The 13,102-nt window shown below is 36.7% G+C and overlaps 1 long non-coding RNA gene across 1 annotated transcript in view; it reads right to left on the bottom strand.

The window, feature by feature from the left end:
* LOC149160936 (uncharacterized) overlaps positions 1-13,102 on the bottom strand; it is a 34,039-nt gene that overhangs the window by 7,845 nt on the left and 13,092 nt on the right. The window contains exons 10-19 of the long non-coding RNA XR_016261815.1: positions 12,459-12,895; positions 12,239-12,318; positions 11,234-12,044; positions 10,638-11,128; positions 10,418-10,499; positions 1,197-1,273; positions 989-1,065; positions 681-886; positions 461-540; positions 42-118 (exon numbers count right to left, since the gene is read on the bottom strand). This is a non-coding gene — a long non-coding RNA (uncharacterized LOC149160936). The remainder of the gene's footprint in view (positions 1-41; positions 119-460; positions 541-680; positions 887-988; positions 1,066-1,196; positions 1,274-10,417; positions 10,500-10,637; positions 11,129-11,233; positions 12,045-12,238; positions 12,319-12,458; positions 12,896-13,102) is intronic.

Here is a 13,102-nt window from a genome sequence, read left to right as displayed (position 1 = left end):
GGTTGAAGAGTTAGTATGTTTGTCTGCTCGACCTTACCCACCTCCTCTTCAAGGCACGTTGTGTGGGGGTGTGCATGTGGTGTGGAGCAAGAAAACATACGTTGCACCATCCAAAACACTGCAACAATAGTCAATATTATCTATGAGATCACAAATAAACCACATCAGAAAATGGATAACAAATATATACAGCGACAAATCAATCATACACATATATGTTCGCCCTTGGCTAATGTTATAGCAGCAACAACCATGAAAAATAAGCCCTTAAATTGTGAACCTAAATATAACATTTCCCTTTATTATGTATCAAAGTTCTTGGAAAATCTCAAACCTCACACCCATTAACAAGAGCATACTACCCTGAAGCCATGACAAAAGGATAAATCAGTTTGCAAAAAACACATATTTCAGTCGATTAAAGGACGATATTCTTATGTAGGAAAAAAATATGGCTCACCAATTGTCCAAGCAGCATTGGTACAATGTCTAGGGTATCTTCACCTTGACCTTCACAGACTATACAATTGCAGTCGCACACTACATAAAGGAGATCGATATAGTTGAGTGTGAGATCATATATAAAACATCTAATAAATTGGAAAGCAAGCAAATGGCTTCACAAATGACCGAAAGATAATTGTGAGTGAAATGCATTTCATATAGTCAAGGAAATTCACCTTCATTTAAGAATGATAACCTCCATCTTATGTCTTTGACCAAACTACAAGAAATGAGAAAAAAATGTAAAACAAAGCTAAACAAGTACAACAAAAAGCATGATTATGCTCAAACTCAACAAAAACAAAACATGTAGACAATAACAAACAAAAAATTGCAAACTTCCCCTTTGAACACTATCTCTACTGCGGTGTCCTCTCCTCAGCTGAAAGGAAAAAAAGTAGAGTGAATAACATTAAAATTCAAACATAGATAGTAATGGTAAGCATATTTCAAAACCAATAATTATTCATAATACCAAACACACCTCCTCTAGAGTTTGCTATATAATGATAAACACTCCATTTTGTATTCCACTTATTCATGCTCACCAGAGCAAGACATCTACAACAAATACATAATAAGATGTTAAAATCAATATACAATTTAAACTGGAGAATTGAATGCAATAATTAATCATAATATGAAACATACTTGTCTTTGAGATTTGTAATTATTCATAATACCAAACACACCTCCTCTAGAGTTTGTTATATAATGATAAACACTCCATTTTGTATTCCACTTACTCGTGCTCACCAGAACAAGACATCTACAACAAATACATAATAAGATGTTAAAATCAATATACAATTTACACTGGAGAATTGAATGCAATAATTAATCATAATATGAAACATACTTGTCTTTGAGATTTGTTATATAAAGGGGGATAATCCACTTTCTTTTTCATGTATCCATGATTTTGACGAATTGTAGTAAATAACAAATACATAATAAGATGTTAAAATCAATATACAATTTAAACTGGAGAATTGAATGCAATAATTAATCATAATATGAAACATACTTGTCTTAAGATTTGTTATATAAAGGGGGATAATCCATTTTCATTTTTCATGTATCCATGATTTTGACGGATTGTAGTAAATATAACTTACTACACACCAACAAATGCGCTTTAATTGTTTCAGATAGTATTTAGACCAGAACACATTCAATTCAACAAATGCCTTTAATTATTTTAGTCGGAATTTAGACCATAACACATTGAATTCCCATGGTGGGAGCCCTCTCTCCAGAGAGAGCTTTATAAATAGAAATCAAGTAGACTTACTCTAAGAACTTGTGACAAGGGTTAGCTAAGATAGCATTGAAGCTATCCAGATATCAAATTGTTTAGAGTAATTCAATATAGTCATGTCATAGTAATTTGAATGAATAATCTTTTGCGTACTCATGTGAAGGCCAACATTTTGGCTTTTTGTTTTAGAGGTTCATAGTGAGGAGACGATTTGTTATTGCAATGCCTTCCAAACCCAATTCTATGACTATCACTAATGCTTGCGGCTTGTGGATGGCTCTTGATACGTTCTAGATGATCTTAGGGATTTTTCAATTGCCTGTCATATGTCAAGGGGAAAGGGTTACTAGTTTCAAGCTAGAACTTCTGGGAAAAGCATTTGTTGCTTCAACAACTTCTTATTTAGATAGTGAATTTGTGTACATAAGGTCAAGCTATGGAGATTTGTAGCTTATTAAATTGCATCAGTAGCTAGTCGTTTCAATCTCACATGTAGAAGTTTTGGAAAGATATGTAAATATTGATCTTATAACGAACTTCTATATTTTATATGAAACTCAAGCATAAGGTCAAGTTATTCCCTGATTTGGAGCATTTAAAGAGGGTTTTCTCTTACCGTCTGCAGTGATGAGCATGCATCAACATAGCTACTGCGCAAAAAGGAGATTTGATCATATTTGGTAGTAACCACTAGATTTTCTATAATTGTAGTCACAATGTTCTTGAGGTTCTTTAGGCCACTTAAGGGGTTATGTTGTCTATCTAGAAATTGGAGAAACATTGGTCATTTAGTTTGATATAAATCCTATTGATGATGATCCTATGTGGATTGGATGGGCATATATTTAACTTTATAACTAATATGAGTAGAGGGAAATTATCTGATAAGAAAGAAATTTCGTTGCGTATGAAAGCAATCAGTCTCCACACTTTTCGACCTAGGAATTCAACGCATATTTTTGCGGTGTCACATAGGAGTGGCAGGCTTACAACTATATACAATAGCTTTGCCAATCATGGTAACTTACAGTTTGTTGTGTCTGATGGAAACAAAAGGGCCAAGGAGCAGTGTGCGAGCTGGGTGGTGATTTCAACAATATTTGGAGCCTACAACAAGATTTGGCCACCCATAAGTGTGAGGAGGATCATTGCAAAAAACATTGGCTTCCTTATGTTTGTGGGCAATACAGCTCTCGTACACCTTGCTAACCTTGCTAGTTACCAAATCAGACAAAATGAATCTCATAAAATAGGACTTTGGCGCATAGTTTTGGTCAATGAGTTGCCATACAAGAAAATTGTTATCTTCTTCACAAGTTTTTCCCGACGCTAATGTCGCTTATACAAACTCTGGGTTGGTGATTATTTTTTGTTGGAGATTGTTTTTAGCTTAAAGAACTCCAATACAAAGGTGGTCTTCTCATACCTATCATGACTTCTTTCTTTGTTCGTTCCACGACTATAAAAATCATTCTGTTTTATATTTGTATGCAAACATTGACCTCCAATCTCTTCCATTCTGCTAGCAAGCATAAGCGATTGAACACCCAACGATATATAAAGCCGCACAATTGTTTGGCTACAAGATCATGTTTAAGTCTACACAACACAAAATTAAAGGGGTTGCGGTGATATAGAAAAATGTTTTGGATTTAAATGATTTCACTGCAGACATCAGAGACGATCTCAAAGAGTTCTCTAGCATAAAAGGTATCATTGAAGCTTCTCAACGTATCTCAAAATGATTCCAGCAATGAAAGTGCAAAGTTAAGTGAAATGTGCTTCTACAGGACTGGATCTTTACTGATGAAGGAGTCATCATTGTCATACCACCTATCCTTGGGTTTGTGTCAGTTTGCACCACAAAAGGTTTTGCCCTTTTGTGGGAAAAGAACCCAAGCATTGGGATTTTGTACCGAAGGTGTGGGTGTGAAATCAAGAAAAGGAATTATTATTTATTCATTGTTGAAAGTGGAGAACCCTTAGAGGAGCAAGGGTGACCTAAGGCTACAATGAAGGGTCTTGATCAAATGAAGAAATTAATTTTCCTTTAGTTAGTTAGGGTTTGTCTAGAAACTTCAAGTCGCCCTAGAATTGGAAAGATACCATTTGAGGGCAAAGTCTAAAATCATGAGAAAACTAGAAGAAGGGAAGTTGTGATACTCATTTTTTTATCCAACAAGTGCAATTCTTCTCAAGTGAGAACTTATCCAATGAGGTCACATACCTCAGGAAGCCGAGCTATATAAAGGGCAAGAAGAAGGGTTTCATGTTTGCCTTTTTGTCTCATGCTCTGGTTCAGGTTCAAGGAGGATGTTGGTTGAGTTTGGTGAGGGTTTTAGTGGGCAAGTCTGTGCATCCAAGTAGTGGAAGAAACTAGTGGAAAAGGGTCGAAATTTCTGGGCTAATAGCAGTGGCACTTATGTGATCTAGCCATAGAGTCTTGTACCTTATTAGAGGGCAAAAACACCTAGAATAAGGTTGTTTTGGTATGCTGTGAGGATTTGAGGAAAGTTGTAGTAACGCCGCATGCCTTAGAGGACCAATGCAACAAGTACAGGGCAGGAAGAAGGGTACCGCATGTGTTAGGTAACCCTAGATTTGGGGCCGCAAAGATCTGTAGCAAGGCCTAGGATATCAGATAAGAAAATGACCAGAACCATGGTTGCTTGGAGGCTAAGTGGTAGCGTCCTCCAGGAGATAGATTGCTAAGGTTGGAGGGTTGTCCATGAGGTTTTGGACAACAGCTTTGATATGCCACAGTTAGGGCTTCTTCCTATGCAGAGAGCCATCCTATCGTCTATCGAAACCTCAGTGAAAGAATAACCCACATTTGTGATGAATGAAGAGGGTCGAGACCCTAGAAAGGGAGCCAGATGACTCTTTGTTGTGGGTAGAAGTTTGAGATGGAATGACAGCGACAAGGGTGATGTAGTAAAGGAAAAGAGAAGGTTTGTTCAAAGGTTTGAACAACAGTTGTAATTAGCCCTAAGAACAGGGATATAGTTTTGAGAAATCTAAGGCATCATGAAGTAGGAGATTTCTCTTAATTAGTAACTGCTTGTGAATGACTTTTACTTCATTAGATTAGGATCTTCTGGTTGCTTAAGTTATTAGTGTTCTTCTTCATCAAAGAGTTACTAATGCATGAACATAAATAGACAACAGACACAAAATGTAGGCTATTAGCCAGGGCCAAAACCTCTCACTCTATGAGAGGAAAACCCGCACAAATTCTTCTTATAGAGATTCCAATTAACGAATACCAAGACCAAGACCTTTGACCTAGTAGCCTCTCCAAAACAAGGACACAAGTTCTCTTGACAAGTCAACCTTCTTGTTGACTCCTCTTCCACTTCGATCTTTTGAGCATTGAGACATTGTCACCACCGAGTTCTTATCGAGATATCTTGTGAGACCTCCTCGCTGTCATCATCAACGAACTGTGGTTGTACCGAACTATTATGTCCTCAAGATTGTATTTCTGAATCGAGACAAAGAGACCCTTTATTGTGAGATAGTACTGAGTTTGTCTCTGCCATCTCGTATCCTAGACCTCGCTCCTACACCGAAACAATCTCTGTATTATTTATCCAAGACTTACCTCATATGAAATTCCAGAGTGATCTCTGAACTTCTTCACTGTGATTAGCCCAGAAGAGATCCTCGTTGTCCCTTACTTATCTATTTGAGTTCCAACCGCACTGTAGCCTTCTATACCGAACTATGGCACTGAAAATTACACCAGAAATGTTCATACGAATCTCAGAGTGTAATCTGAACTTGTCTCTTCATTAGGCCACCCGAAATCCGAACTTGTCTTTGTCACTGTTACCCGAAAGAACCAAAGATATGTCTGAACGGACTGTTGAAATGCAAAGTGCCTTCACCCATATATATAGTGGTTGCCTTCTATAAATAAGTCGACCTGTGATCTTGAACCGGTGTGTCTCCAAATAAGTGAGCTGACGCGAGATTGTTATTTCATTTTGAAGTCGACATGAAGAGGAGGACTTGTGCTTGTCGTCGGAGGGCTATCTGACGATCTTATTGACTCATATACATTCTTCATACATGACATTAACTCTATACGACTTTTATGACAAATCCTAAAGGCTCTAAATGGGAGCCATCTAAAATAAAATCTCTTGCTCATGAAACCCATGAAGCAAGCAATAATAAATTTATTTTCTTATTTTCATCATTTAAAAAAATCATAATTACATGTCATTATGAAGATTGAACCTAGTTACACTTGTCAACACTCCCTCTTAACTAGGGAGGTATTCATAATGGTACTTGGTCATTCTCAATCTGAAGAATTTCTCATAAGAAGAATCAAATTGGTAACCCATTTGTTTAGCATCATATCAACCAGCATTATTACATAGCAAGGCCTTGACTAACAACTCTATCTCTCCACAAGATCTGAGCTCAATGCTAGCGAGACCAATGATTTATAGACACCCTCATCATTGTCTCTCTCGAAACATACCCCACCCGGGTTCACAGGGTGTATTCCATGAGGACTATTCTTATCTTGGACTCCCCAGCCCTCAGAGAATATCGGTCCTCTACGACTACTCTTATCTTGGATGCCCTATCTCATCCTCAAAGAGTATCAGATGCCAAATGATTACCCAATCCTCCATTTTGTCTTCCCATGTGAAGACCAGAATAATGTGCCTATCTCTCCCTCTCAATTAGGGAGGACATATCAATTCCAATAAAGGAATGTACTCATTCCTACAGAAGAAATGTACCTAATCTCCCTCTTGGCTTAGGAATTTCCAAGTTTCTTCCAAGTAAGAAACTTGTTTCCAGGCTCCCTCTTAATTAAGGACCTATAGCAGCTCCTTAGGTGGAGATAATGGGACAACCAACTACTTGAAGAGCTCCTTCCTTTGAAGTCATGAATTTCTTTGTCAAGGAGTCTTCATCTCTTGGGACTTCTTCATAGGGCACAAATCATCCATCACTTTCATTCATGAGTTAGTGATGTTATCATTCCTTTCATCAGAAAGTGATCTATCAGTCTACATTTGGCCTTGCTTCATGTTATGTTTCCTTCATCATGCTTTCTTCTTCGGAAAGATCTTACATCCTTCTACATGGTTATCTTGGAAGACATCCACGGTTCTTCCCTTTGGCAACCCTGCATAAGCCCATCCAGATACTAGTTCATAAATAAGAAATGAACACTTAAATCATAATTACCTTTGTGATGGTCTTTCATCATGACATCTTCCTGTAGGCATCAACATCCAACGTACATGTTGACACATCTCCTAAAGATATGTATTGTCAAGGGTCTCCATCTTTTCCAGACTTCCATCAGAGTCTTCATATCTTTCTGGGAGATATCATAGTCAAATCTTCTTGGTCTTCCGGATGTTGATTGCCTTTACCATGGTTGCATATGTTATGATCTCTTCCTTCCTTTCTTCACACATTTCATTCCCAGGAGATTCCAATCAGAGTTCCTCAATTGTAGTCAATCATGTCATACTTCATATGAGGACATATTATGTTGATTTCACCTAGTGTCACTCATGCCTTCCGACATTCTTTCATAAGAGAAGATTCCTTTCCTTTGATCATGCTTCTCAAAATAGAGCAGTGATCTAAGTTATACAACATGACTTTATAATATCGAATACAAGCATACATACCTCATTTACCTTTAGGTCATCTAGGCTTCTTTCAGCAGCTTCCTTGATTGAAAATATATTCAACCCCTTGATCTGCTTCATCTCCTACGTCATCATACCATCATCCCATGAATTCCACAAGTTGGAGTTCCTGATGAAACACTTGTTTCCTCTCTAGATCGGTGAACCCTCCTATGAGGATTCCATCAAAGAATCTTGAGGATCTCGCATATCCTTATCCAACACATGTTTCCTTTTGGCTGATGTATGATGAGCCTTGTCCTTGATGACTTCTTCCTTTCCTTAAGTTTCCAAAGAGGTTCCCAAGAGCTATATCTTTCATATTTGATTGCCATAGATTCTAGACATCCTTCATGTTTCCTTATGGTGATTGTCCCGAGCTCTTGCTTTAATGCTTTTCCTTGTTCAGCTTCCTCCACTTCTTTGGTGAAATGGAATTCTTCTCTACTTTCTTTGTTAATGTCCCTCCACTTCTTTGGTGAAATGGAATTCTTCTCTACTTTCTTCGTTATTGTCCCTTTTGAGCTTAGGACAATCTTTCCTGTAATGCCTTGAAACTTAGCTATGTTCTTCTCTCCTTTCGACAAATGTCTAAATACCTTTTGCCCTCAACCTGTCTTCTTCTATCTTGCATAGAAACCACAAGTTGTTGAATGGGATAACCATCTTATCCTCATAGACATTTGTTACCTTGATCATCAGTTAGTGCATTTAGAACAATGAAGATTCTCTCCCAGATCTTGTACTTCAAAACTTATGAAGATAACCTTTTATCCTTTGATACCTTCAATTTGTGTAGATCAGATCTAAGTGATATGACCTTTCTTATCGCATCTTTAGAGAATAGCTCCACCAGTTTATCATATATCTCTTTGATGTCTCCAATCCTACTATATAGGGGTGAGGGGACCTTTGACTGATTTCATAAGAATCCCTTGAGCCCTTTGATCCCTTTCCATGTATTCAGATAATGTTTGACCTTCGGATGGTTTGGAGACTTTTCCATTGAAATGACTTCACTTTCTTCGAGGACTATGTCTATCCTTCTTTTCCATGCAAGGAAGTTCAATGACCCAACCAGCTTATAGATCTCCTTGCAAAACAAAGTCATTTCCTATATTAGATTATAGAATCAAAGATACTTACTTGACAAGTGAAGATGAAATCTTCAACTTGATCCCTTTGATGGTGGTTGATGAAGATGTATTAGTGCCCTTTTGGATGCTCTTCTTCCAAATGAAATCCCTTCTTCAATAGAAGGAGATAGCCCCTTTTTATGATGACAACACCTTTGATCTAGCACCTTTTGATGATGTTGATTGATGAGAATGTCTTGATGCTTCCTCGGATGATCTTCTTTAAGAATAAGGAGAAGATCCTTGCTTCAATGAGGGGAGACTGCCTTGGAACCTTTTGAAGATGATGACAATGCCTTTAGCCTTCTTTGGATAATTAGCCTTCAAGATACTTTGACTTCTTCGGTGGTGAATGCGTGTAGATCATAAATGCTTCTAAGGTTTCGACTTTCTTCAAGATGATGTGATCTTTTTGCTTCTCTTGGTTGTCTATACTTTGGGCTACCTTGCTTTGTAGATCTCTTCACCTTAATAAGGGTCTTGGTCTTTTGAAAATGATTAGAGGATCCAAAAGTTTTGTTGGAGTACACTTCTTCTTTGATCTAGGGTTTGATACTTTGATGTAGATCTCGACTTCACATTGACATTCTTTGCCTCGCTTTGATACCTTTCTTAAGACTCGATCCTTGTGTCTCCTTGATCAGATGCCCCTCCTTGACTGTAGCACCTTACCTCTAATACCATGTTGAGAAATCTAGGGCATGAAGAATTAGGTGATTTCTCTTAATTAGTAATTGCTTGTGAGTGACTTTTACTTCATTAGATTAGGATCTTCTGGTTGCTTAAGTTATTAGTGTTCTTCTTCATCAAAGAGTTACCAATGCGTGAACATAAATAGACAAGAGACACAGAATGTAGGCCATCAGCCAAGGCCAAAACCTCTCAGTATTTGAGAGGAAAACCCGCACAAATTCTTCTTATAGAGATTCCAATTGACGAATACCAAGACCAAGACCCTTGAACTAGTAGCCTCTCCAAAACAAGGACACAAGTTCTCTTGAGAGTCAACCTTCTTGACTCCTCTTCCACTTCGATCTTTTGAGCATTGAGACATTGTCACCAACGAGATCTTATCGAGATCTCTTGTGAGACCTCCTCGTTGTCATCATCAACGAACTGTGGTTGTACCAAACTGTTATATTCTCAAGACTGTATTTTTGAATCGAGACAAAGAGACCCTTTACTGTGAGATAGTATCAAGCTTGTCTCTGCCATCTTGTATCCTAGACTGAGCTCCTACACCGAAACAATATCTGCATTATTTATCTGACACTTACCTCATACGAAATTCCAAAGTGATCTTTGAACTTCTTCACTGTGATTAGCCCAGAAGAGATCCTCGTTGACCCCTACTTATCTATCTGAGTTCCATCCGAACTATAGCCTTCTATACCGAACTGTGGCACTGAAACTTCCTCCTGAAATGTTCATACGAATCTCAAAGGGTAATCCAAACTTGTCTCTTCATTAGGCCACCGGAAATCCGAACTTGTCTCTTCATTAGGCCACCAGAAATCCGAACTTGTCTCTATCACTGTTACCCGAAAAAACCAAACAGATGTCAACACTCACTGTGGAAATGTGAAGTGCCTTCACCCATATATATAATGGTTGCCTTCTATAAATAAGTCGATGGGTGATCTTGAACCGGTGTGTCTCCAAATAAGTGAGACGACGTGAGATTGTTATTTCATTTTGATTTAAGAAAAAATCTTGAATCTCACACACATGAACAAGATCATACTACCTCGAAAAGATTACAAAAGGATAAATCGTTGTGCAAAAATAAAATATTTCGATGTATTAAAGGACAATAGTATTTGTAGGAGAAAAGTATGGCTCACCCATCCTTTGTGCCAAGTTTGTAGAATTTCTAGTGTATCTTCACCACTTGACCTTTGTAGATAATACCATTGTAGTCATTCGCTACATAAAGAAGATCATTATAGTTGATTATGAGAGCATAGATAACACATAATAAATTGAATAACAAACAAGTGGAGCCGCAAATTAGCAAAAGATAATTTTAAGTGAAATGCATTGCATATATGTATGTTAACTCACCTTCATTTAGGAAGAATAACCTCCATTTTCTCTGTTTGCTTCCTTCATTTCTTTCTCTGCCCGCGTCCTTCATTTCCTTTTCCACACCCAACAAATGAAACCAAGACCAAACTAAAAAAAAGTGAAAAGAAAAAACAAAGGAAAACGAATAAAACACACCCAACAAATGAAACCAAGACCAAACTACAAAAAAAGAGCAAAAAAACAAACAAACAAACAAAAACAAAGGAAAATAAGTACAACTCAAAGCATGGCCATGCTCAAACTCATAAAACAAAACATACAAACAAGAAAAAAGAAAAATTGCAAATATCCCCTTTGCACATCATCTCTCCTACAATGTGCTCTCCTCTGCTAAAAGGAAAAAAAGTGGGTTAAATACAAACAAGAAAAAAGAAAAATTGCAAATATCCCCTTTGCACATCATCTCTCCTACAATGTGCTCTCGAATATCCCCTTTGCACATCATCTCTCCTACAATGTGCTCTCCTCTGCTAAAAGGAAAAAAAGTGGGTTAAATACGGTTAAAATATACACAATATTAGTAATGGTAAACATATTTCAAAACCAATAATTATTCATAATAGAAAACGCACCTCCCCTAGAGTTTGTTTTATAATGATGGACACTCTCCTTTGTATTCCACTTGTCCATGCTCATCAAAACAAGCCATCTCCCACAGATACAAAATAAGATATTAGAATCGTTATATAAGTTAAACTAAAGAGTCAAACACAATAATTAATCGTAATAAGAAACACACATTTCTCTAAGACTGTTATATAAAAGAGGAGAGCCCATTTTGTATTTCATGTATTCATCCTCAATGGAGGAAGCCATTTGCACTAGATATACAATAAAATATCAGATTTCTAATAGAATTTAAACTAGAGAGTTTCAAGGTATGAACTTGTCATGCAACTTAGTTCGAGTACAATTATATTATGTGCTATATCTCAAAAGTATATATATTTTTTAAACTAGATGTACTTCTACTACGAGTAATACAAACAATGTTTTCATAAGATGAAAATTTTTAGTAAAAGGAATTTAAGCATATCTAAACATATTGAACACCCAAAATCCCAGGGTCCACAAGGGAGTAGTGTTGTGAATTAGCACGATAGTTGATTGGCTGCTAGTATGCTTGTCTACTCAACCTTACCCACCTCCTCTACAAGGCACGTTGTGTGGGGTTGTGCATGTGATGTGCAGCAAGAAAACCATACGCTGCACCATCCTAGACACTGCAACTATAGTCACTCCACAAAGTAATATTATATATGATATCACAAATAAACCACGTGGGAAAATGAATAACAAATATACAGAGTGACAAATTAATCATACACATACCTGTTCACCCTTGGCTAATGTTATAGCAGCAACAACAATGAAAAATAAGCCCTGAAATTGTGAACCTCAATATAACATTTCCCTTTATTATGTATCAAAGTTCTTGGAAAATCTCAAACCTCACACCCATTAACAAGAGCATACTACCCTGAAGCCATGACAAAAGGAAAAATCGATTCGCAAAAAATACATATTTCAGTTGATTAAAGGACAATATTCTTATGTAGGAAAAAGATATGGCTCACCAATTGTCCAAGCTACATTGGTACAATGTCTAGGGTATCTTCACCTTGACCTTCACAGACTATACAATTGTGGTCGCTCACTACACAAAGAAGATCGATATAGTTGAGAGTGAGACCACATATAAAACATATAATAAATTGAAAAGCAAGCAAATGGATTCACAAATGAACGCAAGATAATTGTGAGTGACATGCATTGCATATAGTCAAGGTGATTCACCTTCATTTATGAATGATAACCTCCATCTTTTGTCTTTGATTTTGATTTTCAATCCTTATTGCCTTCCTTCTGCACATCCAATAAACAAAACCAAGACCAAACTACAAGAAATGAGAAAAAAAAATGTAAAACAAAGATAAACGAGTACAACAAAAAGCATGACTATCCTCAAACTCAACAAAAACAAAACATGTAGACAATAACAAACAAAAAATTGCAAACTTCCCCTCTACATAATATCTCTACTGTAGTGTCCTCTCCTCAACTGAAAGGAAAAAAAGTGGGGTGAATAACATTAAAATTCAAACATAGATAGTAATGGTAAGCATATTTCAAAACGAATAATTATTCATAATACCAAACACTCCTCCTCCTCTATATAACGATAAACACTCCATTTTGTATTCGACTTACTCATGCTCACGAGAACAAGACATCTACAACAAATACATAATAAGATGTTAAAATCAATATACAATTTAAACTGGAGAATTGAATGCAATAATTATTCATAATATGAAACATACTTGTCTTTGAGTTTTGTTATATAAAGGGGGATAATCGATTTTGTATTTCATGTATCCATGATTTTGATGGATTGTAGTAAATATAACTTACTACACACCAACAAATGCATTTTAATT

The sequence above is a fragment of the Pinus tabuliformis genome, chromosome 5_2, assembly GCF_031772625.1.
Source record: "Pinus tabuliformis cultivar Carrire ecotype Pingquan chromosome 5_2, CPIR1, whole genome shotgun sequence".
NCBI classification, from domain to species: domain Eukaryota; kingdom Viridiplantae; phylum Streptophyta; class Pinopsida; order Pinales; family Pinaceae; genus Pinus; species Pinus tabuliformis.
Note: the sequence above shows the minus strand (reverse complement) of the source record. Positions and strands in the feature narration are given on the sequence as shown.